The sequence below is a fragment of the Callithrix jacchus genome, chromosome 18 (genome assembly GCF_049354715.1).
Source record: "Callithrix jacchus isolate 240 chromosome 18, calJac240_pri, whole genome shotgun sequence".
In the NCBI taxonomy this organism is placed as follows: domain Eukaryota; kingdom Metazoa; phylum Chordata; class Mammalia; order Primates; family Cebidae; genus Callithrix; species Callithrix jacchus.
The window spans coordinates 33,985,163-34,011,859 of record NC_133519.1 but is presented as its reverse complement, the minus strand read 5'-3'; the positions used below and the strand labels follow the sequence as shown (position 1 = coordinate 34,011,859).

Genomic DNA, 26,697 nt, shown 5'->3' with positions numbered 1-26,697 from the left:
ACTAAGGTATTAATATATTAGTATCTCTGCAAGACATACTTTGGTAAGTTATAACAGGTGGTCATTTCTCGATCTGCTAGAACTTTAGGCTATTGTGGCCTTGAATTGCCCAGCAGGTCTGCCAAGGCCTCTTCAGCAGTCACGCAGCAAGTCCTTGCACCAAGTCCTTCACATGTCCCGTACCAAGAGCTCAGCAAGTGTAATTAGGGGATAAAAACTCATCTTGAATCTTGCCCTTCCTGCACTTCCCTTAGCCTCAAGCAGACAGAAGACCTGGCCCAGGGGCACAGAGGAGAAGGAAGCTCATAAACATTATATTTTCATTTATATTGCTCAGGTGAATGGGGTCTTCTGCAGCTTGATAACATGAGACAGTTTTATGGGTCTCTGTGATTTCATCTCCATCCAATTAATTGTTTCAGTTCTCCAGCCCCCTCCCTGCCAAAGTACCCAAACTACTGAGGTAAAACTGGAGTCTGGCAAACCTGGGGGCCAGAGCAACTGGTCAGACCCATGTGAGGACTTAGAATTCAACTGGTTAGGAGTGAGAAGCTGATCAAACGCTCATTCTCAACATGGAAACATTGGAAATTCACTTTTTCTGGTCGTGATCACTCTGATTTGGAGCACCTTGTAGGAGTAGCTGTGTGTGTATTTGTGTGTGTGTGTGTATGTGTGTCGCACACGCGCAAGTATGTTTATTTAGTGATGAGTTCCCTGTCCCTAGAGAAGAAGTCAGTAAACCTTTGGTACAGACTCATTTTGTTCTGAAAGAGCACTTTTTGGGGGTGGGGTTTAGAGAAGAATTTAACAAGGAGTTTTGGGTTAACCAGGGCTGGCTCTGGAGGATGGAGCTGTAGTGTTCCTCCTACATACCTATTAGATGGGGAAGGCTTTGAGCTTGGAGGTCGTTGAAGATGGATCAGACATATTTAGATGGGAACACAGTAATCTCTTAGGAGGAAAGAACTTTTCTATTTGTGGTTCAAATGTAGTGAAATATATTGGATGACTTGGGGTTAGCCAAGACCAAGATTGGGCAGCAGGGAAAGTATATTTCCTCTAAGACAAAATTATATTACCACAATGGGAGGAATAGTTTGAATGGATGACTGGTTTCCACACAAGTCAGGTAAGAGATGCTTCTGGACCCAATATGGACTCATGCAGCCACCTGGACACTGGTATCCCTTGAGAAAAATGGCTGGTATGTGGGTTAAAAGAGTTGATCCGTAAGTATGAATAACTTGGGGCCTGGGCTAAAGTTGCTAAGTGGGATACGTTGGGGTAAAGCGTCCAGGGTTGTAACAACAGGAAGTCATGAGAGAGTGAGGATACTCCATGGATTTCTATCAACTTAAGCATGTGGGTGTGGATGGTCATTAGAGTTAGAAATTTAAATTAGAGAAATGGTTAATTGTACTGTCACAGGGTGGGTGACTGTCTTGGTTATAGTTGAGGGCAAAGACTGTCTTCCATTTGCTGTACCTCCAACACCTTGCACATGTGCCTGGTAGGTACATGGTAGGCACCCCACAGGTATTAATCCAGAATTTTTAGAACTAATCCTTAGCAGTGCTTGGAAATTTCAGATGGGAAAACATGCTTGGTTTGATAAAAAGTTCTCTGTATATTTTTGTCAAAGTTATGTCTTTATAAGATTGTATCTTTTTGGAAATTTTTTTTCTGCATTTTTTTTTTTTTGGAGACAGAGTCTTGCTCTGTCACCCAGGCTGGAGTGCAGTGGCACGATCTTGGATCACTGCAACCTCTGCCTCCCAGAGATTCTCCTGCCTCAGCCTCCCGAGTAGCAGGGATTATAGGTGCCTGGTATCATGCCTGGCTAATTTTTTTGTAGAGATGGGGTTTCACTATGTTGGTCAGGCTGGTCTCAAACTCCTGATCTTAGGTGATCCACCCCTTCTGCCTCCCAAAGTGCTGGGATTACAGGCATGAACCACTGCACCCAGCCAGATTATTATTTTTAATAGCTTTATTGATATATAATTTACATAGCCTATTTAAATTGTACAATTCATTGGATTTTTCTAGTATATTTACAGAGTTGTTTGCCCATCACCATAATCTAATTTTAGAACATTTTTGTCATCCTACAGAGAAAGCTTATACCCATTAATAGTCACTTCCCATTTCCTTCCTACTCACCTCCATCCCCAGCCCTAGGCAGCCACTGATCTTTCTTTCTCCGTAGATTTCCCATTCTGGGCACTTCGTCTGAATCATGTGATGTATGGTCTTTTGTGACTGGCTTCTTTCACTTAGCGGTTCCTTGATGCTGTAGTGTATATCAGTACTTCGTTCCTTTTTTTGCCAAAAAATATTCCATTGCTAAATATGGCCACGTTTTGTTGATCCATTCATCTGCTGATGGGCATTTGGGATGTTTCCACTGTTTGGACATTCATATATCAGTTTTCATGTGGGCTAGATACTATTTTTCATTTTTCTCATCTTACAGATGAGGGAGCCATCTCAGGGAGCATAGATGGGGGTTTCAGGGTAACACAACTACTAGGGGCAGAATTCGTACCTATCTGATGATGAAGTTTTTGCTACCATTCACAACTTGATGTCACCCTATACTGAGAATGGTCCCACGCAGGAGCAGTTACATTATTCAGCTGGCACTTCCCCTTGGTTTCCTGCTACATTTATATCAGGTTCTCAGGGCTGCGGTGGTGATTAGGTAAAAGAGTCTGTGTTCACACTTGGGAGGAGGCTGGGCGTAGGGAGTAGGAAAATGGGAGACAAGGAGATTGTGGAATGAGCCAGGCTTCATGGGCCGGGGACCATCAGGGGCCTGGTGGCAGATTGCTGGTCTTCCAAGGACTGGGTAGTGGAGAAACATCTCTAGGGCATTTCCAGAAACCTTTTGGGACAGATTCTGGTGGAAAGACTGAATTTTCTGGAGCAGTGGAATGTGGGTATGAGTACATTATAATCTGATTAAAGCAATGTGATCTCAAAACCTAATGCAGCCTGGCAAATACTGATTGATATGGAGGTGATTCATTTTAGGATAGATATTTTTAAAAGTGCACTTATTGACACCAAAACAAAAACGTGCTGTAGCCAAAGCATTCAGAAATCCAAGACTTTTCAGTTTTAAAGTTCATGAATGTGAGGAAAGGGAGAAGGACTCTGTATTCCTTATAATGCTTAGACTTTGAATTGGGAGGCCATATGTATAAGTTATGCCACTGTTGGGTCAGCCTGCTGCCAAGTCAGCTACCAGCAAGATGATGCCGTAAATTTCTTGCTCTACAGAGAGGATGTGATGATACAGGGACCACCGACACTTTCTTGTCCTGGAGAGAAGTCAGTGTCTCAGACTGAGGGGCTTTCTGGGATGTGGGCATTTCAATTTAAAATGGAGACAGCCGAGATTTGTCCAGGATCAGTTGGTCAACATATAACACTGGACAGGTACTTGTGGGATGACAAGTGGGAGTCCAGAATCCTGCTGTGTTGACCACATGGGGAATGAATATTTTTCTGAAAAGAGATAGGGCAGAGATGAGCAGAGTGAGTAGAAAAGCTAACAGATGGCCTTAAATTCCTACAGTTGCACTTTTCTTAGTATGCTGTAGGTGGGTCTATTGTTTAGCACAATTATTTACAGGAGGCAAAGTGTTATGTGGAGCAGCTAGAAGCATTGGATGCAGTAAAAGCAGCTTTTGATTTCATCATAGACAACCTGTTTATCTCTCCCAGCTCTATCAGATGTACCCCCCAAATACTTGGCTGTGATCTGAGACCTAGGAAAACAGCATGCTATCTCTCTCTCCTACCTTTTTTTTTTTTTTGGCATGTGATTTTAAGATTTTCATTTTTAAAGTCATTATGAAACTCCAGGCCTACAGCATGGCCCAGAACTGATGGGGGTTCACAAAACAGATCAAGAATGTTGGTGAGTCATACAGGCTCACAGCACTCTGAGACACAGGGATAGGCTTATTCATTAGTCCAGACATTAGGTGTTCCAAAGGAGGTCCTGGGAATGTGGTAATGACATTGCCCCAGGATCAATTATTTGACTGTTGTTTAAGAGGTATGAACCTCATCAATGGGTTTACATAGGGAGGAGATAGGAAGTAGAGAAAGCAAAGCATTCTTCCAGTGCCCTGATCTCTTGTCATGTGGGCTAGTACCTCAGAAATCCAGAGGTGATACTATAGGTGGGATAAAGGTAGGATAAGGGCTCGGGGAGCCCTCTCTTTTCCTTCCTTTCTTCCTCCCTCCCTCCCTCACTTTTCTTTCTTCTTTCTTTCTTTCTCTTTCTTCTTTTTCTTTCTTTCTTTCATTTTATTTATTTATTTTTCTTTCTTTCTTCCTCTCTCTCTCTCTCTCTCTCTCTCTTTCTTTCTGCCTGGGCTCTGTCACCAGGTTGGAGTGCAGTGGTATAATCTCAGCTCACTGCAACCTCTGCCTCTGGGGTTCAAGTGATTTTCCTGCCTCAGCCTCCCGAGTAGTTGGGATTACAGGTGTACGCCACCATGCCTGGCTAATTTTTTGTATTTTTAGTAGAGATGAGGTTTCATCTCGTTGGCCAGGCTGGTCTCAAACTCCCAACCTCAGGTCATCTACCCACCTCGGCCTCCCAAAGTGCTGGGATTGCAGGTGTGAGCAAGGGAGCACTTTCTTGAATTTTCTCAGAGTTGCACATACACCTAGGAGATCAGCAACTTCATAAGTTAGGTCTTTGGTATAGGCAGAATTTTATGTGCACATAGGGTAATTTTTGGGAGGTGAAGAGACAAGGTGAGGGGAAGGGATCTATAACTTTTATTAGATATCCAATGGGACCCATCAACAGCCAAAATTAAGATCTACTACTCTATATGCTCATTGAATGGTATCCTCAGTGCATAACTTCTAGTTTCTATGCAGGTGCTAAGAGCTCATAAATATTCTCCAGCTAGACCTCTTCTCTTTATTCTGGATTCCATATATACTATACTACCACCTACAGGACATTTCCACTCTGTGTCCTGTGGGTGCCTCAATGTCAACACACCTAAAACTCAATAATGGCTTCTCTTTCTATATCGCCCATTTAGATGAATGACATCACCATTTACCCAGGTACTAAAGTCTCTTTCTTTCATTTGCCACATCTGATTAGCACTAAGCCTGGTCTATGCCACCTCAGAAATACTTTTCAATGTAACCCGACGACTTCCTTCTCTCAGTCTCAACTGCTGCTTCTCTCATTTAGCCAGAAGTGAAAATCACAGTAATAAACCTTGCATCCCAACTGAGAAAATACCTTAGACAGCTGTTCGCTTATTTCTAACAAAGTAAGTTAGAATTTATTTTGAAATACAGATGAATCTTTTGTGTATCCAAAGACCAACTTTAGGCTTCCTTGTGAGTCTTGAAGCCAAAAAGAAGAAACCTGGAATGGAGGCTCCACTGGTGAAAGGAAATAAGGGTCTGGAAATGTCACTGTGTAAGGGCCTTGGTGAGTAGAGATGTATTTTTTTTTAAATTTATTTTAAAATAATGAAAATAATTGTACATATGTATGGGGTACACAGTGATGTTTTGATACATGCAACGTATAGTGATCAAATCAGAATAATTAGCATATTCATCATCTCAGACATTTGTCATTTTTTTGTGTTGGGAATATCCAGTATCCTCGTTTTAGCTATTTGAAGCGATATAATACATTACTGTTAACTATAGTCATCCGATAGTGGCCAGATTCAAGAGGGAGGGAAAGTGGACTCCACCTTTTGATAGCAGGTGTGTCAAAGGGATTTGGTAAGAAGAGCACGTGGCATGGGAAATGTTCTTATGGTCATTTTTGAAAAAAACAAAACAAAAACGATCTCGATCTACCAGACCAGTTCAGGACCAATTTTAATGTTAATTTCTTACCTTGGGGTTTTCTTGGCTCTACTGTTGAACCAACCCTAAATCCAGAGACTCAAGTTCAAGATTTTAAACTATCCACCCCTAAATTTGACATCTCAGCTTGAGATTTTAAACTATCAAGGAAAAGGTTTTCTTCCTCCTAGAGCCTAGGCAAAAATGGAGAACCTTCCAAATAAGTCTTCTTGTGTCAGTTAGTGGACTTTCCCAAGTTCAATCTTTTAAGGATACTGTAGACATCTGAAGGTCTTATTTTTTATAATTGCCTCAGTTTTATATTTTTGGGCATCTTTCTCCTTCACTGGCCAAAGCTTCCCAAGGGTTTGTGTCTCCTTCATCTTTGTATTTCTGGCAACTTAAACAAATGTCCGTTACATCGTAGAGGCTCAGTGAGTGTTTCTGAACTGAATTAAAATATCTTTCTTTTATTCTGATGTCATGTTTCTGTCCTTACTGAGTATCCATTTATTCCTGCTGACCTCATTTTTTTTTTTTTTTTTTTTGAGACGGAGTTTCGCTCTTGTTACCCAGGCTGGAGTGCAATGGCACGATCTCAGCTCACCGCAACCTCCGCCTCCCGGGTTCAGGCAATTCTCCTGCCTCAGCCTCCTTAGTAGCTGGGATTACAGGCACACGCCACCATGCCCAGCTAATTTTTTGTATTTTTAGTTAGAGACGGGGTTTCACCATGTTGACCAGGAGGGTCTCGATCTCTTGATCTCGTGATCCACTCGCCTCGGCCTCCCAAAGTGCTGGGATTACAGGCGTGAGCCACCGCGCCGGCCCGACCTCATTCTTTTATCTTTTTTTTTTTTTTAGAGTTGTTTATTGTTTGAAGACTTCCTGTGATTACTAGAGGTACAGGACCATAGATGTTCAATAAATTAATAATGTTATGAGTTTAGCATTTATTTGATTCCTTTTATTTGCAATGCAATAAGCATAAATATTTTAGCATAATGTACTCAAAAGGTACGAGGGTAGACAAGCATCTCCCCAGTACTGGGTCCCCACGGAGTGATGCTTACATTCTTGTTTTTATCCAATACAAACCAAGTACAGATTTTATCTTCCCTCCCATCAGTTTATGCTCTATAGACATTGCAAGTCCTATGAAAAGGCTGAAGCCTCCAATGATGTGCTATTCTTAGTTTCAATCCTGGCTGAGTGCTATCAGTTATCACTTCAGCAAAGCTGGTGTGAGACGTGTGGATACAAAAAATGAAGAGTGGAAGGAGAATGAAGTTAGGAGAAATAACACAGAAAGTGCATTTTGCATAAAATTTTATGATCACTGACGATATACTTACCACTATTTATGGGAGAATCTTCTTTTCAACAATTTCCAGTATAATCTTTCTCTGTTTCTCTCCAGTCCCTCATAAAATGTTTCCCACTGGTTCTTATATGATTGACTCTGAAGTTTCCATGTTAAAGGGGAGAATGAGAGAGTTTAAAAAATAAACAATAAAAAATAATTTCCAAAACCCATTTTAATCATTAGTTTCATCTTTTGTCTCCCACCTCCCACTTGATTGAGGGTTGCTTGTTTAAGTGGCAAACACTGGCTTAGAATTCCATCCCCCTCCTTTTCCTTTAATAATTTAATGGTAATAAAAATAATAATTGATATTTTTATTTTGCTTTAGAGATTACAATACATCTTCACATTATTTGGACCACTAAGCTGAGAAAGACCCATAAAGAACTGTCCCACAACACTACTCTCATTCTGGTTCTTATTCTCGTATTTTTGGATTATGGCTATGGCTTCCCCTCTCTGTCGTTAGGCCATTTACAATTGCGGTGAGCACCATCTTCCTAAAATTCCACTTGGGTTATGTCACCACTCTGCTCAAAAACCTTCAGTGACTCACTACTGGAAGTAGTGACAAGAACTGACACTGGTTATTTATTTTATATAAATATAAAAGCCGGTTTCCTTAGCTTGCCATGGAAAACCTTCCCAAACTGACATCAACATGTCTTTCCAGTTTAATTTCCCATTATTCTTTTACATAAAACTTATGCTCCAGCCAATCTACTATTATCCTTTCCGCATCTTAGTTTTGGCTTGTACTGTTTCTCCATGTGAAACTACCCGTTTAATGTTTTTCTGTTAAGCCCCATTTAACTTTTAAGGTCCAATACACAATCCATGTACTCCATGGATCTCTCCTGGCTCACAAAACAGATTTTTCCCTCTTTTACTTTCCTTACCACATTGCTCGTATGATCCTTACTTTTCATTTAAATAAAAAAAAGGTTAATTTGAAGCGTTTCTATTTTCCTTATGATATAGGTATGTGTCTTTGTATGGGATCCTAGCTTCTGCAATAGACTAAAACCCTGAATCTCAGTGACTTCACACAGTGAGACTTCAGTTTTTACTTATGTGGCATTCCGACACAGCTTCTGGATGGAAGAAGCCATTTTGTGGCTCTTCCATTTTTAACACGGGCTCTCGAGTTTCTGTTGGTGGTGGTGGTGGATGTATTCTTTTTTTTACCTCAGCTGGCAGGGGAAAGTGCATGGACAAACTGTATATGGATGATTCTTAGCAGCCAAAGCTGGAAACAGTGCCTGTTGCTTCCTTTCATATTCCATTAAAAGTCCGTGACAGGCCACGAGAGAGGGTGGGAAATGTCTAGGCCTGTGTCCCTGAAGAAGAGGAAATGAGTTTGGTGACCAGCTGGTTGGTTTCTTTACAGATTATGATAATTTTCCTCTTTTTCCCATTGTTCCACTATCAGCCCTTAAAGAAAGCCATTCCAGGCAATATAACTTTCTCTTTAGGAGATTCTCTCCCTCAGAAGAAGTTTTGGGGGCAAAAAATTCTCCCATCTCTCCATTTCACTTGCTTTTTCCCATGGGAAAAGAAATAACATACAGAAAACTCAGGGACAATCAGATGCCCACTGGACCAGATTAAGCAAAGCCTGAGGGAGGGACCCAGGTTTTGTTGTGCCTTTAAATTTAACAGTTTTGGAAATGCAAAAATTATGACTATTGATTTGATAGTGTCCCCCTAAAGTCTTAGACAGATCTTGGCAAGTAAGAGCTCTGATACTTACACTTCCTCAGTTTAGTAATAATCCTGTCTCTGGGTGCTACCACGTGGACTGGTAAAGCCACTGAATCCCTGGTTTATACTCTGCCATCCGCTAGTGTATAAGGAGGCTGCACTCCCCTTTCTGTTCTTCTCTAGGTCAGATCAATTGCCACAGGCCTGCCCTAAGGTCTGAGTTGAGACAAGAGCCTCATTTTGACTTCAGGTCTTAGCTGCATTCTCTGATTCAATGTAGTAGCTTTGTCATGTGTGAATTTTGCTAGGCAGACCTATGGTTTCCAGAATCTCTTTCTTGTATATTGCCACTTAAGGGATCTCCCAGTCTTATGGGAAGTGAAGCAGCATCCACTTTGCAGCTCACACAAGTTCTCGCTTATCCACTGGAGTGAGGCAGTGGCTGAGCCTGCAATTGCTCCAGCCTATCTGACTCTTCCTTCACCTTCTCTGACTCCTGGGCCAGGTGTGTTCGTTTAGTTCCAATGATGATGGACCCTGGTTTCTGTAGGACACTCATACTCTCCACGCTGAGGCAACAAGAACTGACACTGGTTATTTATCTGTGTGGTTTTTGGCTCATGCCTGTGGGTTCAAGCTTATTCTTGTTCTTCACTGTATACTCACCTTCCCTCCCCAACTGCCTGACCTGAGGACTTCAAGTTCCAGCATCAGACGTGAAGACAATTTTATAGAAACTGCTTAGCCAGCTCCCCCAGTTGCATAAGGTTGTATCCCTGTAACGAATCTATCTATCTCTCTATCTATTCATTAATCAATCATCTACAGGCTCATGCCTGTAATCCCAGTACTCTGGGAGGCCGAGGTGGGTGGATCACCTGAGGTCAGGAGTTCAAGACCGGCTTGGCTAACATGGTGAAACCCCGACTCTACTAAAAATACAAAAATTAGCTGGGCATGGTGACAGGTATCTATAAACCCAGCTACTTGGGAGGCTGAGGCAGGAGAATTGCTTTCACCCAGGAGGCGGAGGTTGCAGTGAGCTGAGACTGTACCATTGACCGTTTATCAGGCCAAAATTTATATATGGCCTGATAAATAATCAGGCCAAGTTTAATGAGACTGGACATATTTTGCAACCAAATTGGTCCTATTGTTATTATCTTTGAGAGAGAAAAATACTATTTCACCAGAAAAATAGAATGTAGTCTTGTGGATATCATATTCTAGTCTCACTCATTATCCTCAAGATTTTGTCATCTATAAACTGCTCTGTTCCTGAAGCCCTGCAAGCTATAGTTGAACAACTTGATATAAATTTTAGAGGACAACTCTCATGCCTATTGATGCACGCATGGACCACTCAGGGAATACACTGAACTGTTCAATACCATCATCAGACATTCAAATTACAAACCAGGAAAATACCTTTTGAGTTCAAATCTAGAAATCCTCTCTACTAACTGCTCTCTGGACCCAGAGACCGAGTTGATAGCTTGTTCTACCCGTTAACCTTTGTTTTTATTTTGATTATTTTGGTTGATTTGGTTAATGGGCACACTCCAGTGTCTTGGAATTATCCTCTTAGACTCCTCATTGCAATCTCTCTGATCCTGCTGCACTGTATTCTTTCAAGGGTCTTAAATGCGTGCCTGTAGCATTTAAGACCATCAATGGTGTGTGAGAAGGTCTCACTGTGATTAGGGTGACAAAAACGGACGAACAACAGAAGGGATATTTCTTCCAGCAGCCTGATGTTGTGACTTAGGAGTTTTGTGCTGAGAAGGAAAAACCAGCCGTGATCATGACAGGGAATGGTGTTTCCGCCCAAGTTGTGGGCAGTCTATCATAACAAGAGGCCGATTGATAGGTGAGGAACTGCTAAAATGTTTTTAAAATTGAGAGGTCATTAGGCTGGAATGGCTCCAGGGCTTTAAGTTCCTACTAAGCAAGCAAATGCCAGTATAAAACGGTGACATGAATCTGGGGCCTTTACCAATCAGAAACCACCAGCAGAAGTTAGTTCATGGTTGCTGATTGGTGAAGTCTCTAGTTAGATATTTAAATATGTTTTCTTTGCCTTTCTTCTGCATTTGGCCCATAAATAAAGGCTTGCTGTCCAGGCTGCCGCAGCAGTTTTCCGAACGTCTGCCGGTGATGCGTGCCGCCCAACTCAGGAATGGTTCTTTGCGCAAATTAACTCTATTAAATTTGTTGTGTGTAAAGTTTTTCTTTTTAACAGCTCTAAACCTATTCTCTCTTCCCGTGGCAACCCTTCACGTGTTTGAATATAGCTCTTCAGTTTCTCCCTGGGCCTTCCATTCTTCCATTCCAAATGTCGTCAGCAGCTTCAGATTTTCCTCATATGCCGTAATTTCTAAAATGTTCATCACTTCCCTTTCTTTTTGTGCTGTGGCAGGCGGAATAGAATGCAGCATTGCAGACAACATGGCATATTCAGCAGAGCTCCCACCTTTCTTGCCCCCAACACTGCTTTTCTCTTTCAGCGCTGCCTAAGACTGCTTTGTCATTTTTGGCAGCCACAGCGGGTTACTAAAATGCCTAGGGCTTCCCACATGAACTGCTATTAAGCTAAGTTTCAACATCCTGTATTGTATGGTTAACTTAAAGGAATCTATTTCCAGGACTTTAGTCTTAACTCATAATATAAGCCTGTTGAATCACTTTTGAATGACTTCTGCCATGTGATGCATTACCAAACCAAGCCTATGCCTTCTAAAATTTGGTAAGCATGTGTCAGAGTCTTCCCATTGACAGAAATATTCCACAGACACAGATGAGCACAGAGGGCTTTACTACCAGAAATCACTTGCCTAGAAAAGAGAGATAATTTCCTTATGAACTCTTAGTTAACTAGAAAATTGAATTAATCATGCCTTCCAGTCCCTGACCCTTCTAATTAACTAAAGTTCACAGCATTATTATTATTAAAAGTATGAATGTCCCCACTTTGGCATACATAATACATGCCAGGTGCTACTAGGGGTTCAGGCTTGCAGAGGAATCACAAACAGCCGTTAGATGTAGCTTTAATTAAATAAGCTACGCTATTTTTCATAAGTGCTGATTTCCTAAGTTGGCTGACAGGGTCCTCTCCATGCCTCCTTATGGAGGCCATTCACATTACCTGGAGATTTCAGAGCTTGGATATTAAAATCTCTTTCTTCCCTTTAGGTCTTGGTTTTAGTCCTCAAAACTCTCTGCAGGGGAATGAGGAGCCGAGAGAAAATCACATTGCTTACCTTTTCCTGCTTCCTCCTCTGTGTCTCTATTTATTCCCTAGGGGAGAATATCATATTGGGGGAGGAGCACAGGAAAAGTCACCCAAGGGCCACGGGATAGGTTGTGGAAATGAAGAATGCTGATCCCACCCCATCACCCCTTTTGTCCTGGTGATGGGGTGGGACGGCAGGCTCCGTTTTTCTGCCTGTGGGTATGTGTGGGCAACCTCCTTCAATCAGAGCCAAGCGCGTGACCCAGAACCCTGCACAATCACCACGCCCACTGCATAGCCGGTGAGGTTCTCTGGAGCTTTCAAGTCTTTATCTAGGGAATCGCGTCATCCTCCTAGGTCGGACACTAGGTGGCAGCAAAGCTCCGACTCATCAACTACCCCACCCTGCGCCCAGGCCGTCCTCTGACGCAGAGCTTAAAAAAAGATACTGCAGATTTTCCTTCTAAGGAAGGCGCTGCCCATGCAAGGCTAGCAGCTTTAAAGAGAGCCATAGCTCTAACTGAAACGTTGTCACGATGAAAGCGGCCTTCTGAGTCGGATAGGCAAAACACCACAGACAAACTTCAAAACCAAATAATCATTTACGAAACTTCTTTGAGGAAGGTATAATGCAATTTTCGTCCTGGTGCTTCTGACCTGACAACTCGATATTAGAGGTGCATGAAAAGAAACCAAGCTTGTGGTTTTCTGAGGCCCGCTTCTGCCTGCTTGGCAGTGAAAATGTGAATGTTTCGTAATAAGTTGTTGGCTCTGGAGTAGATGCTTCTGCATGTTTTACTGGTGTCCAGGGTCTGACCGATGACACTGGGACCTGCAGTACTAATGAGCATCTCGTAGACAGCATATGGACCTCAGGCAGATGTTAAGATGGGGCCAGCCGAGGAGCTAATTGAGAAGGATTTACTCAGGAGGAAGAATCCGTCTGCGTTCTTTGAACCTTTTGGAGAGTGGATGATCGAGCCCACTGCGTGACGCAGCCCTGTTGCATTGCTGCATCCTAGAGGAAGGAGAAGGACAAGTAGGGGGCAAAGGAGGCAGTGCGAACAAGAGTGCAAACAGAATACTTGAGTCCTGTCTGTCTAGGGAAAGCTAAGGTGTCATGAGACCTCCGGTTGTTATATGTAGTAAGCCCACCCCACCAGCCCTGCTCCCCACTCCCACTCGTATGCACTGCCGCTTCAACAGGATTTTCTTTTTTAAATTTTTATTGTACTTTATGTTCTGGGGTACATGTGCAGATCATGCAGGATTGTTGCATAGGTACATACATGGCAACATGGTTTGCTGCCTCCATCCCCCCCATCACCTATATCTGGCATTTCTCTCCATGTTATCTCCCCCCAACCTCCCCACCCCTTGCTGTACCTCTCCCAGCCCCTCCAACAGACCCCAGTGTGTGATGCTCCCCTCCCTGTGTCCATGTGTTCTCATTGTTCAACACTCACCTATGAGTGAGAACATGCAGTGTTTGATTTTCTGTTCTTGTGTCAGTTTGCTGAGAATCATGGTTTCCAGATTCATCCATGTCCCTACAAAGGACCTGAACTCATCATTTTTTATGGCTGCGTAGTATTCCATGGTGTAAATGTGCCACATTTTCTTTATCCAGTCTATCATTGATGGGCATTCCCAGGTCTTTGCTATTGTAAACTGTGCCACAACGAACATACATGTGCATGTGTCTTTATAATAGAACGATTTATAATCCTTTGGGTATATACCTAGTAGTGGGATTGCTGGGTCAAATGGAATTTCTATTTCTAGATCCTTGAGGAATCACCACACTGTCTTCCACAATGGTTGAACTAATTTACACTCCCACCAACAGTGTAAAAGTGTTCCTATTTCTCCAGATCCTTCCAGATCCTCTCCAGCATCTGTCATCTCCAGATTTTTAAATGATCACCTAACACCATAAAAACCCTAGAAGAAAACCTAGGCAAAACCATTCAGGACATAGGCATAGGCAAGGATTTCATGACTAAAACACCAACAGCACTGGCAACAAAAGCCAAAATAGACAAATGGGATTAAATTAAACTCCAGAGCTTCTGCACAGCAAAGAAACAGTCATTAGAGTGAATCGGCGGCAACCAACAGACTGGAAAAAATTTTTGCAGTTTACCCATCTGACAAAGGGCTGATATCCAGAATTTACAAAGAATTAAAGCAGATTTACAAGAAAAAAACAAACCCATTCAAAAGTGGGCGAAGGACATGAACAGACACTTTTCAAAAGAAGACATATATGAGGTCAACAGGATTTTTTTAGAGTGCTGCCAAATTCCTTTAAGAAGCCAATCCATTTCAGCTGAGGCTGTTACGCTTGCAAAAGCGATCTTGCTGAAGATGAGCTTTTCAGCTTGCTTGTTAGCTACTTAGGTAGCTCCAGAGACCCCAAGGAGGTGATACAAAAGGCCAAGGAGAGGAAGCCAGAATCAGAGCAAGAGTGATAACCCCAGTCAGATACCTTGCCTTTTTCTCTCTATCATCTAAGCAGCCCTGAATTCCAAGGGTAGTAGAGATCTGTAAGTACGCAGAGGATAAGAAACCTGATTTTGCCATCTGTGGACTCTGAGTTGACATCCTCACCTTTCAGGTCTTCCTGTGACTCCCAGCGAAAGAGGGAGCTTGGTCCATGTACTTGATGTCTTCTCATAGCCTGGCTGATGGGAGGAGATACATCTACTTGCTGTCCTGGGTCAGTGGACCACTTACCCCTCATTAGTGCATCTTAGGCTCAGCTTTTTGCTATTTAAAAGTTTCCTGACATCCCTCCTTCTTCAGAAAATCTTCGACTAAAGAATAAGATTCAGTTAGTAATGAATCCCCTACATGAATGCACCAAAATTTGTTTCTTTGCTTACAAGTATAAAGGATTTCCTGGTAAATCTGTGTGTTTATGCTGGATTTGCTCATAGTTTGCATTTTCTCTATGCTTCCAAGTTTGCTGTGCTGTGTCCCAGATTTCTGTTTGCCAGAGGGCATGCAAATGAGGACGTTGCCAGGATGACTGTTAAGTAAATCGATGTATAAAACATAATGTCCAAAAATATGGGCATGGTGCTTTACAGCCTACAGAGATTTCAGATGTTTTACCAAATTTGACCTTTGCCTTATCACTGTTAGCCAAGATGATTATCCTCATGCTATAGACAGGAAACCGAGGCTCTGAGAAGTTAGGTAAGGGCACTCAGCTGGGAAGTGGCAGGAAGGTTTTCTGTTACTGAAGTCCATGCTGTACTTGAGTCTCTTAAACTGTTCTGAGTTTCACATAGTTAGGGGCTGGACACACATACCTGATGATAAGGGATGACGTTGTTGTGACCTGAGCTAAGATAGAAAAAAACCAAAATGAAAATGGTGCTGTAGGTGGATTAATTTGCCATAATGTCTTTCCACACTTTCTGCTCTTTCTCCTGATTTTTTTGTAAGTGACAGGGTCTTGCAACCTTGCCCAGTCTGGAGTTCAGTGGCTATTCACAGGTGTAATCATAGCACACTACATCCTCAAACTCCTGGGTGCAAGGGACCTTCTTGCTTCAGCCTTCTGAGTAGCTGGGGATATAGGCTTGCACCACTATGCCTAGCTTGTCTCTTGATTTTTAAAAGTAGTTTTATTAATTTTGTTTGTATCAGTGTACAGAATAAAAGTAGGATTTTATTTTCTTTCTTTATCCCTTCCTCCCTCCCTCTCTCCCTCCCTCCCTTCCTTCCTTTCTTCTTTCTTTCTTTCTTTTCTTTCTTCTTTCGCTTTCTTGCTTTCTTCTTTTTTTGAGACAGAGTCTAGCTCTGTCACCAGGCTGGAGTGCAGTGATGTGATCTCGGCTCGCTGCAACCTCTGCCTCCTGGGTTCAAGTGATTCTCCTGCCTCAGCCTCTTGAGTAGCTGGGATTACAGGCATGTGCCACCACACCCAGCTAATTTTTGTATTTTTAGTAGAGACAGATTTTCACCATGTTGGCCAGAGAACTTGACCTTGTGATCTGCCCACCTTGGCTTCCCAAAGTGCTGGGATTAGAGGCATGAGGCAGACTTTTCTTTATGAAAAGCCAGACAGAGCTGGGTGCAGTGGCTCACGCCTGTAATCCTAGCACTTTGGGAGGCTGAGGCAGGTGGATCATCTGAGGTCAGGAGTTTGAGACCAGCCTGGACAATATAGTGAAACCCTGTCTGTATTAAAAAAAATACAAAAAATTAGCTGGGCATGGTGACGGGCACCTGTAATCCCAGCTACTAGGGAGGCTGAGACAGGAGAATTGCTTGAACCCAGAGGCGGAGGTTGCAGTGAGCCAAGATTGCACCACTGCACTCCAACTTGGGCAACAAGAGCAAAACTGTGTCTCAAAAAAAAAAAAAAGCCAGACAAATGCTCTCTAAATTCAAAGGACACTGTGAAAGTGATGGGCAAGACTGGCAAAAGAGAGAACTTGAGCCCAAATCAATGGTGTTTTTTTATTCTTGGGGCTCTGAACAGCTGGCCCCAAATAGTGAGGTGCTGCTAATGATCAAGGTCTTGCTTCCACTGCACATTTTCCTTCTGCTTGACTTTAGGGTGGGTGGGTGGAAAAGGCTCCATCGAGGAGCCAGGCAGACCTAGTTTGAAGCCCTGTCTCTGCGTTGCTGAGCTGAGACACTTGACAACATTTTTAAAGCTTACTGAGCCTTAACCACCTCATCTGTAGGGTGAGGCCCCATAATACTTAATTTGCAGGGCTGTTTTGAGATTAAGGCAGAATACTTGTCAAATGCCTGGCACTTTGCAGGTAGCGGCTCTAAAAGAGAAACAAGGGAACCTGTCTAATATCAAAGTAGTTGCTAGGATATTGTATAATTTCTTGGGCCTGAGACATTAAGTCAACTGACAAGTTTCAAGAAGGAAGAAATGTAGGTTGGGCATTTCTTTCTAAGCGTGATACCCACAAGGTTGCCCACAAAGGCAGCCCTTTCGCTGGGATATGGATCTGCTCGGGGCAATTTAACCTTCCAAGAGTCATACAAAATGATTTTAAAATGACCACTTAGTTTTTATCCCAAAGAGATACAGCCATTATGGAAAACAGCATGGAGATTCTTCGGAAAACTGAAAACAGAACTACCATACGATCTGGCCATCCCACTTCTGTGTACATATCCAAAGGAATGGAAACCAGAATCTTGGAGAGATATTTGTACTCCCACGTATTAATGGCGTAACTCACATCCACCAAGATATGAATACTGCTTAAATGTCCACCAGTAGATGAATGGATCAAGAAAGTTTAGCAATGGAATACATACATGCAATGGAATATCATTCAGCCTTAAAATAGAAGGAAACCTTGCCATATGCAACAACATGGATGGATGTGGAGGGCATTATGCTAAGTAAAATAAGCCAGACACAGAAAGACAAATATTGTACAGACTCACTCATGTGGAATCTACAATAGCCAAACTCATAGAAGCAGAGAGTAGAATGGTGGTTGCCAGGAATTAAGGGGAAGGGGTGATGGTTAAAGGGTATACAGTTTCAGTTGTGAGAGATCATGGATATTTGAAATAGATGCAAGGATAAATTCCTACAGGAAGAACATATAAGAAACTAACATCGTTCTACTTTTTAAAACAGAGCAATTAATTTGTAAGCTGAGGGACATCTGTGGATACAACAAATTGTCATTTCTGCCTGACATTTGGGGATGTGTGTTCTGGCTGACTTGGTGGGAAACGGTGTGTAATATATTGTCTCAGGTACCCAGACCTGTTGGAAAAAACAACACCCATTCTCGGCCTGTGGGATGGTCTCTGGTTGAGGCAGAGAACTCTGTCCTGGACCTTGACTTTGTCCTGTTCAAGAATTTTATCCTTGACTCACATGACGAAGAAAACATTTTATAATTTAGCAGACATGACAAAGCACAGAGGAAGTCTAATAATGATGACAGGTCCGAGAGTTGAAAATCATTTTAGCAGCTAAATAACAGGCTAAAATTAACAGGACAAAGTCAAAATTTCAGAGTTTTTTTGTTTTTTCCCTAAAGCAATTGTCCAAATTTAGAAGGAGAACTGTTTATGGGAAAAGATCCAGGAGCCAAAAGATACGGCAGCTACAGAGACAGTGAGAGCACAGAGGCAGGCGAGGTCCAGACTGATGTAAAGAACTGGCCTGTGCGCTCTTGGGTCTGGGTCTGGAGTTGGTGGCAGACCTGCCGTCTAAGGAAGACACTGAGTCAGGGCTGTGCTCCAAGCAGGCCTTTAGGATGATTACAACACTGGAAAGTGAACACAAAATCATGGGGTGTTTTACGGAAGATAGAGAAGAGAGAGTTTCTTTCGGATCTTGGGAGATAGGTTACCCAGAAGTGGGACTGAGTAGTTCTGAGTGGCACCGAAGGCCAGAAATAGATCTCCAGACACACTCTTCTTCACTCTTCACTCTCAGTTTATAGCAACTCCATTCTATCAGGCCTTCTCTGAGCATCCTACAAAACGATCAGCCCATCACCCTTTTTTTCCTCCTCATCCATTTCCCTACTGTGTTTTCTTCATAGCACATGTTAGCACTAAATAACTCTATGTACTTATTTTCAGGCAGCTTTTGAGAAGCAGTGTAAGTTGGTGTGTGTGTGATGCTAGGCTGTGGAGTCTGACTGCCTGGGTTCAAACCCTAGTCCTGTTTCTTTCCTGTAACTTTAGGCATGTGTGTTAACCTCTCTGAACCTCCTCTATGAAACAGGGGATAAGGTAGTAATTGTATCTACTTCATAGGGTAGTGCAAGCCCTCAATGAATGAATTGTTGTGAAGGACTTAGAAGAACTCCTCCCTAAGTACTCAGTAACCGTAACTCAGGTGTTGAGGGTGGGGCAGGTGGGTCCTTGATTGGGAGTGAGGTTCAGCTTATCTCTGCTTTGGTTGGGATGTTGGACTTCCAAGATGCTCTGTAGCTTCTGAAGAGGGAAATGATCTTATAAAGTGACAAAGGTCATCACTGGGCAAGAAGTGCAACTGAGGAACTACTGAGTCTACTGACCTTATAAGATGCCAGATAAGACTCTTTTGGGTGTAAATAACAGAAATAGAATCTGGGGCTTGCAACTCCTGGGAAGCTGGACAACCAGGCATGCTTGTTACATTAGGTAGCTAGTCAGGCAGAGCAGGGCAGGAGGGGATCTGCCTGCCTGAGACTGGGGGGCAACCATCAGGTGATGGCCAGGTGGTTTTTAACTGTCTCTCTAAAATAGTGATTGGTGTCAGCCAGTGCCAGAAAAGGCAGTCTTCCTAGAGATAGAAAAATCCTGAAACTGGTGATTGGTAGCTTCACGATAAAACCTCACGAGTTGGGCCAGTGATCCTAAGCATGCGCAATAAGAGACAAAATGGTGGAGTTTAACTGGTATAGGACCTTCTGCAGGCATTGCACCGGAATAGGTAGAATGCCTCAAGTGAGCCTGTGCGAGGACACTGCGTGCTCCCCTCCCAAGCACCAGCAGGCCATTACACGCAGAAAACCCACCTCCAGGGAAGAAGCGGGGAGAAAGGATGCAAGACCCCAGAAGTACTCCAACATAAAAACCCCAAGCCAAAAGGTCAAACCCCACCCTTGTGCTCCAAGATGCCTCTTCCACGTGTACTGTACTTTCTTTGCGTTCCTGCTCTAAAGCTTTTTAATCAACTCTCACTCCTGCTCTAAAATTTGCCTCAGTTTCTTCTTCTGCCTTGTGTCCCTCAGTCAAATTTTTTCTCCTGAGGAGGCAAGAATTGGGGTTGCTTCAGAGTTGTATGCATTTGCTGCTGGGAACTCAGTCACTGATAACAGAACCAGGTGGGCTCCTGTGGGTTATGGGGCAGGAAGCCAAGGTGCTTTTCTCATAACTCTGGGTGACAGAGTTCATTTGGCTCCTGTATGTATGTCGGAGGCCGACTCTCTCCTACCAACATTCACAAAATAGGAAATTCTTCCAAATAGGATGTGGGTTTCTGTTATGGTTTGAATGCGTCTCTTTCAAAAATCAAGCCGTGCCAGTGTGACAGTATTAGGCGACTGGAGCCTTTCAGAGGTGATTAGGCAATTAGGGCTCCTCTCTCGTTAATGGGATTAAGGCACTTACTGAAGAGGCTTCTCTTCTGCTCCCTCTTGCCCTCCCACCTTCTGCCATGTGAGTATGTAGCAAGAACGTCCTCACCGGACCAAATGCCGGTATCTTGACCTTGGACTTTTCAGCCTCCGGAACTGTGAGAAAATAAATTTCTGTTCTTTATAAATTACCAAGTCTCAGGTATTTTGTTGTAGCAGCACAAATGGACTAAGACAGTGAGTTGCTGGCCAGCTGGACAGTGTGGCAGAAGTCCCTGTGTCCTGCCTGACTTCCCCACCGCCTGATGAAGGCACATATTCCCGGTGAGCTCCAGGTGTTGGGAGGACAGGCTCGCCCTGTAGACCCGGCTCAGACTGTGGGTTTGCGCTCAGTCCCAGTCAGCAGCTTCTCTTTTTGCTAGTTCTTCATCTCCCAGTTATGCTGGGTGGTGATATGTCAGGTGTCACTTTGCTGGCACAAGATTCTTTAGTCTCCATTGCAGCCTTACTAATCTTGTAACACCAATAACAGTCCTATAATAGAAAACTAATTATTAGCATGTTCAAAATGTATCAGATACCAAGCATGGTACTTGGGTATTTACATGTGATGTTTCTTTTAATTTTCATTTCCTGGAGGAAGATATAATTTTTTCCATTTTATAAGTGAGGAAACAGAGGTCAGTAATCCGTAAGTAACTTTCCCAAGGTCCCAGAGTGAGGAAGAGCAGGAGCTTGGATTTCTCAGCCTTTGTCTGACTCCAGAGCCTGAGCAATGAACACTGTATATTCTCCCATCATGCAGGTGGGGAAAAAATGGTTTTTCCTTTTAAAATGCCAATAGTAGATTCCTTAGGCTACAGGTTGGTCTTCTCCAACTCACTTTATTAAACTGTAAAGTTTACTTTTGAAGTAGAGAAACTCCTTAACCATGAAACCAACGTAATCTTGCCCTCAAGCGCATCCACAGAGATAGGCTCAAACCCACCAGGCAGACATAAGCCAGTCAAGGTGCACTGTGAGAGAGGCAGGTGGCAGTGTCGGCTCTGGCCACCGTCTTTCTTTCCCCACCTGGAAGAACGTGCAGTGGATTACCTGCTCCCTTTCCCCTGTCTTGCTTGTCTTGGTTTTTCTCTTCTCCTCCCTTTCCCTCTCCTCTACTCTCTTTTCTTCCCTTTTTTCTTCTCTCTCCCTCTCACTCTCTTTGCTTTCTTTCCTTTCTAGCTTAACAATATTCCCCACCTTATACCCTGGAATTTTGCCCAGGTGCTTTAAGAGAATCTCCCTCCTTCACTTCTTTCTTTTCTTTTTTCCTCCTTTTCCTCTTTTATTTTGTTTAGTCCATTTGTAGACCAATTTTTAAAAAATTATCATTGATAAATGCATGAATATTGCCACCAAAACATCAGTGGAAAGGAAAGTTCTCTATCTGAGGGTGAAATGAGGCAACTGGTAGAGTCAGGATCGAAAGTCCTGGAAGTCATTTTAGAAAATCCAGGCCAGGTGTGATGGCTCATGCCTGTAGTCCCATAACATTGGAAGGCTGAGGCAGGTGGATCATTTGAGGTCAGGAATTTGAGTCCAGACTGGCCAACATGGTAATACCTAATCACTACAAACAACAACAACAAAAATTAGATGGGTGTGGTGGTGGGCACCTGTAATCCTAGCTACTTGGGAGGCTGAGGCAGGAGAATCACCTGAACCCAGGAGACAGAGGTTGTGGTGAGCTGAGATTGCGCCATTACACTCCAGCCTGGGCAACAGAGTGATACTCGGTTTCAAAAAAAAGAAAAGAAAAGAAAAGAAAATCCACACAAGTCTTTAGATATATCTGAATACACTTTTAATGAAACCTGCTTTTTTCTCAAGCACTGAAATTTAATGAGTTACAAACATTCAGTGATGGGCAGTGAGTAAGCCTGGGAAAGCAGAAAAATAATTACATAAGAAAAAAGCTATGCCCTCAAAGGACTCCCAATCTAGTCTTACCCATTATTTAAAAGCATCTTTTGGTATTCATTCCTAGTATCAGAGTCATTTTTTTTTCTCCCTACTAAGTGAATTTTCTGTCAACTACATTTGGATGGGGATTTTTGCAGGTGGTTATGGAAGCCAGCCACCTTTTATAAAAACAATTCTATTGGAAAATGCATTTTTAAGTTCACGAAAACGGACTTGGACACAAGTAGAACAGAATCCTTTTGTACATGAGAGCTGCTCTGTGAGCTTCATTGGACGACTACTCTCTAAGTCACTGGGCTGACCTATGGCTGAGAGAAATCTGTATCTGGCACCATCTGGGGTTTGAAGGAAAGGAAGTACTGCTGTCACCATTTGTTCCAACACTTCACCTTATCATGACACCAAGAAAACCCCAAGCTGAAAATGACATCCAAAGAGGTAGAAGCAGTTTCCTAAATGGGACTGGTGTCTCTACCAGCCATTCACTTTGGTCTTTGGGTTTTAGCTTTAGGTCTGTCCTCCTGTCACAGCCCCTTCCTGCCTCCTGCCTCTCTCTGAACACTTTCCTTTACCACATGAGTGGGCCACCTTATCCCCAAAAATCACGCAGTGGTCTGGGAAGGCCGTAGCTATGGAGTGGCTGACTGGGGAAGGGAGAGGAAGGCCCCTGAGAATCTTGATTGCCTACTGACAGCAATTAGAGCAGGGTGAAATAGATAAGGGCCACGAGAGGGCTGTGTCATCTGTGGCCAGCACTGTTAGGATGTGATGATGTTGATGATGCCGGATGGAGAGCTTGGGCAGGGAAAGAAGGGAGGGAAGGAAAGAGGGGAGTGTCAGACTCTTCTGTACTGGAAGGCTTGTGAAAGAAACACAGTACTGGGTATTTCACAATACATGCCATTGGGTAAGAAAATGAGTTTTCTGACATTATTATTTAAAAAAAATGGCATTAAAGAGAGTCTACTTTAGGTAAAATTAGTCACGAAAAGTACTGGGTCACAAATCTGGAGGTGGACTTGAATCAGGCAGAAGGCCCAAAAAAGGATGGGGGAGTCTGATAGATTCTTCCCTTTACATTTCCTCTCAGCTTTGGTTTTTTTTTCAAAACGTCAATTCTGCCACCATGTACTATGGGGATGAGGCTGGGCGGTGGTAAGGAGAGGAGAGCTCAGCATGTGCAGATCTCCTAGCAGAGGGAGCCTCCGCTGCACAAGGGAGGTGACTGCATAGTTACGTATGAGACCGTTGGCAAACTCGGAGGCATCTTGTTTTGTGAAAGCTGTCTTCATGAAAAACAGGGCTCCTCAAATATGATGGTATATAGCACCATTTTCTGAACTCTTAGGAACCCTCAGAAGATGTGTAATTCAGTCAGAAAGCTACTTATTTAGCCAACCTGTGTTTACTGAGTGCAATTCTCTGGCTTACAGAATAGGAGGCAGGGTGAGAGGAAGGTGTCAAAATAAAGATAGGGCTCCTATATGGAGAAGCACATATTCCTTATGAGAAGAAGGGACTAATACGTAGGGATCAATGAAAGCAAGATCAGAGGCAATGCATAAGGAAGGCAGTATGCTACCATGTAGATAACCCGTAAATGGAGGCCCACAGGGAAAGCCAAGGTCCCCTGTGCGGGTTGGCTGGGGAAAGTTGCATGAAGGAGTTGGGATTGGATCTTGAAAAGGGGGAGGATGTCAGACTGGCAGAGAGGAGGGAAGACACTGTGGGTGGAAGAATAACCAGCTCATGGGGGAACAGGGAATAGACTTGCTGAATTGGCACAAAGGGAAAGATTTCAACTGGGGGAATTTGGGAGTTTGCGACTGGCCAAAGTGAGAGAGTGAGAGCACACAATCCTATTAGCAAGTGTTGTTCTGATTTGTTTTTGAGACAGGGTGTTGCTCTGTCACCCAGGCTGGAGTGCAGTGGCATGACCATGGTTCACTGCAACATTGACCTCCTGGGCTTAAGTGATCCTCCCACCTCAGCCTCCCGAGTAGCTGAGGCTACATGCCACCATGCCTGGATAATTAATTTTTATTTTTTTTTTTGCTGGAGAAAGGGTCCCACTATGTTGCTCAGGCTGTTCTTGAACTCCTGCACTCAAGCAATCCTTCCACTTTGGTCTCCCCAGATGCTGAGATTACAGGAGTAAGCCGCTGCTTCTGGCTGATTCCTGATTCCGCAGGTGATGGGGAACCACCGCATATGTTTGGAAAGGAGGAATCACATGACTTGAATCATAGACACACTTCATTAGAGTTGCAAGAATCCTTAGAGAGCATAAAAGTCAAATCCTTCATTGTATATGTGAAGAAACAGGCCCAGAGAGGAAAGATGATTAGTCCAAGGTTGTCCAGCAAGTCAGTGGCAAGGCCAGGTCTCTGATACCACCCACACGCCCAGAGGCCCTTCCCTCATGTTCCAGGGTCGTGTGCCCTTTGGAATATTCCAGTCTTGAGGATGGAGCCCACATCTGCTCATGGTTGCTGTCTTCTGCTGGCCCAGACTCTGCCTCTGCCTCTTCCCTGCCACGGTCCCTGTTTTCTTTCTGGGATTTCGACATCCTTGCGAGAGAAGCAGCTTCCTTTTGGTGCAGAGAGCTAAGTCCAAGCCATGGTCGTATGTGGAATGACTGTGGAGTTGGAAATATGGCTGATGATGAATTTATCACACAGCTTGGACATTTGTTCTTTCATCAGATATTTACTGAGCACCCAGTAGGTAACAGGCACTGCGCATCATGCTGAGAAGACAGCTGGGTTTTTAGGCTAGCGGAAAAAGAATGAGAACATAGCTTAGGAAGTGACGTGTGGGTGGGAGACCCCGCCAGTGCTGAGGCAAGGGTCTGAAGCCTCAGCCTGTTCCCATATAAATATTGAACTAGAAAAGAGTTAGAGATATAGTCACATAGTTATTCCTATAGATAATCATAAATAATCACATAGTTATTCATATGTAATCATACACACACACACACACACACACACACACACACACACACACACACACACATATATATATATACTCAATATAAACTTCTACTTTTATTAATGAGTCTCGGGTCATGAAGCATGGAACTGACGTAACACTGTGAAAGAGGTGACCCTAAGGCAAGATGCTCTCAGCCCTCTGTCACGCCCGTGTAGGGGCTGCCGGGGGGCGCCTTGGCAGTGCGGCAGCGCCAACACTGGGAAAGCTCCTGCTGTTTAGCTAGCTATGGAAGGAGATGTTGGAGATGTCTCCTTCCTCGGAGGAATTAGGAGAAAACTCCACTCCCCCAAGCTCTTGCAGCAGGCCTGACGGCTGTCAGGGAGCCCACAGACATCTGGGGGCTTGACCGTCTCTAGGTGATGCTGTGCTTCAGCGGTCCCGTTCCATGTCCACTTTCCTGTTCCGCTTCTGCACCTGCTTCCTCTTTTTCTTAGAGGATAATAATTAGTAAAAGTAACATAAATCTTAATGTCTTTGTTCTTTCTTGACAAGTATGAAAAAAGTGCTGACGCATTAGGTTTTCTCCTTACCTGGGCTACTTGAAAGTCCTGGGCCCCTGTCTCCAAGACACGTGAGTTACCTGACCCTATCACTGACCACCAATGCTTCTCCCTACCTACCTTGCCCCCAGTCTTGTTCTCAATAAAAGTCAGAGCGTCCGGGCACTCGGGCCACGGCCGGACTCCACTCTTTGGTTGGCAGTGGCCCCCTGGGCCCAGACTTTCCTTTCTCTATCTCGGTGTCTTGTGTCTTTTCTTTCCACAGTTTCTCATCTCCGCACCAGTAGAGAGGGGCTCATAGGACCCTGTAAGGCTGGATCCTACCACAAGAGGGAGCTGTGTGGGCACACAGAGCACTGACCCATTGTGGAGCAGGGGTGGGGAAGGCTAGGAGCAATTGGGCAGGCAAAGAACTAATGGGGAAGGAAGGAGGGAGAAAGAGAGAGAGGGAAGAGACAGAGAGAGAGAGAAGGAGAGAGAAAGAGAGAGAGAGAAGCGGGGGGGGGGGGAAGAGAGACAGAGAGAGAGAGAGAGAGGTCCTTTCAGGGTCTGCACTAGGCTCAGTGTGTCTGAAGCAGTGTGTGCTGGCTTGGGAGATTGAGAGATGGGGCAGGAAAGGTAAGTGGAATAGATAGTAGAGACTTTTATCTACCATCTAAGAAGCTTGGATTTTAAATAGTGAAGAGTGGAGAAGAGTAAGTGTTTACAGATGCTTACTCCACGACCTCAATCAGTTTTTAAAGCAACTCTAAGAGACAGGAGCTATTAGTATCCCCATTTTACAGATGAGAAACCTGTGCTAGAAACGAGAGAGTCAGGACTGAAACCGGGTAGTCCAGCCTCAGAGACCAGGCATTTGAGCACAGCCCCTGGGCTATGTGGCCTCATTTAAGGGTTTCAGCAGAGAAATGCTGTGGCCAGATAGAAACGCTGGAATGGCAGGATCTCAGAAAGACCAACCGACTGACTGACGGGATCCAGGGCTGAGGGAGGGAG

At 43.7% G+C, this 26,697-nt stretch overlaps 1 long non-coding RNA gene across 1 annotated transcript; it reads right to left on the bottom strand.

Annotated features, from left to right (window-relative positions):
- Positions 1-1,977: 1,977 nt before the first annotated feature.
- On the bottom strand, positions 1,978-12,402 carry LOC118149118 (uncharacterized). Its single transcript, XR_004736310.3, has 3 exons — positions 12,190-12,402; positions 7,212-7,318; positions 1,978-3,516 (listed from the first exon to the last, which is right to left on the bottom strand). It is a non-coding gene; the product is annotated as an uncharacterized LOC118149118 (long non-coding RNA).
- Positions 12,403-26,697: the final 14,295 nt, after the last annotated feature.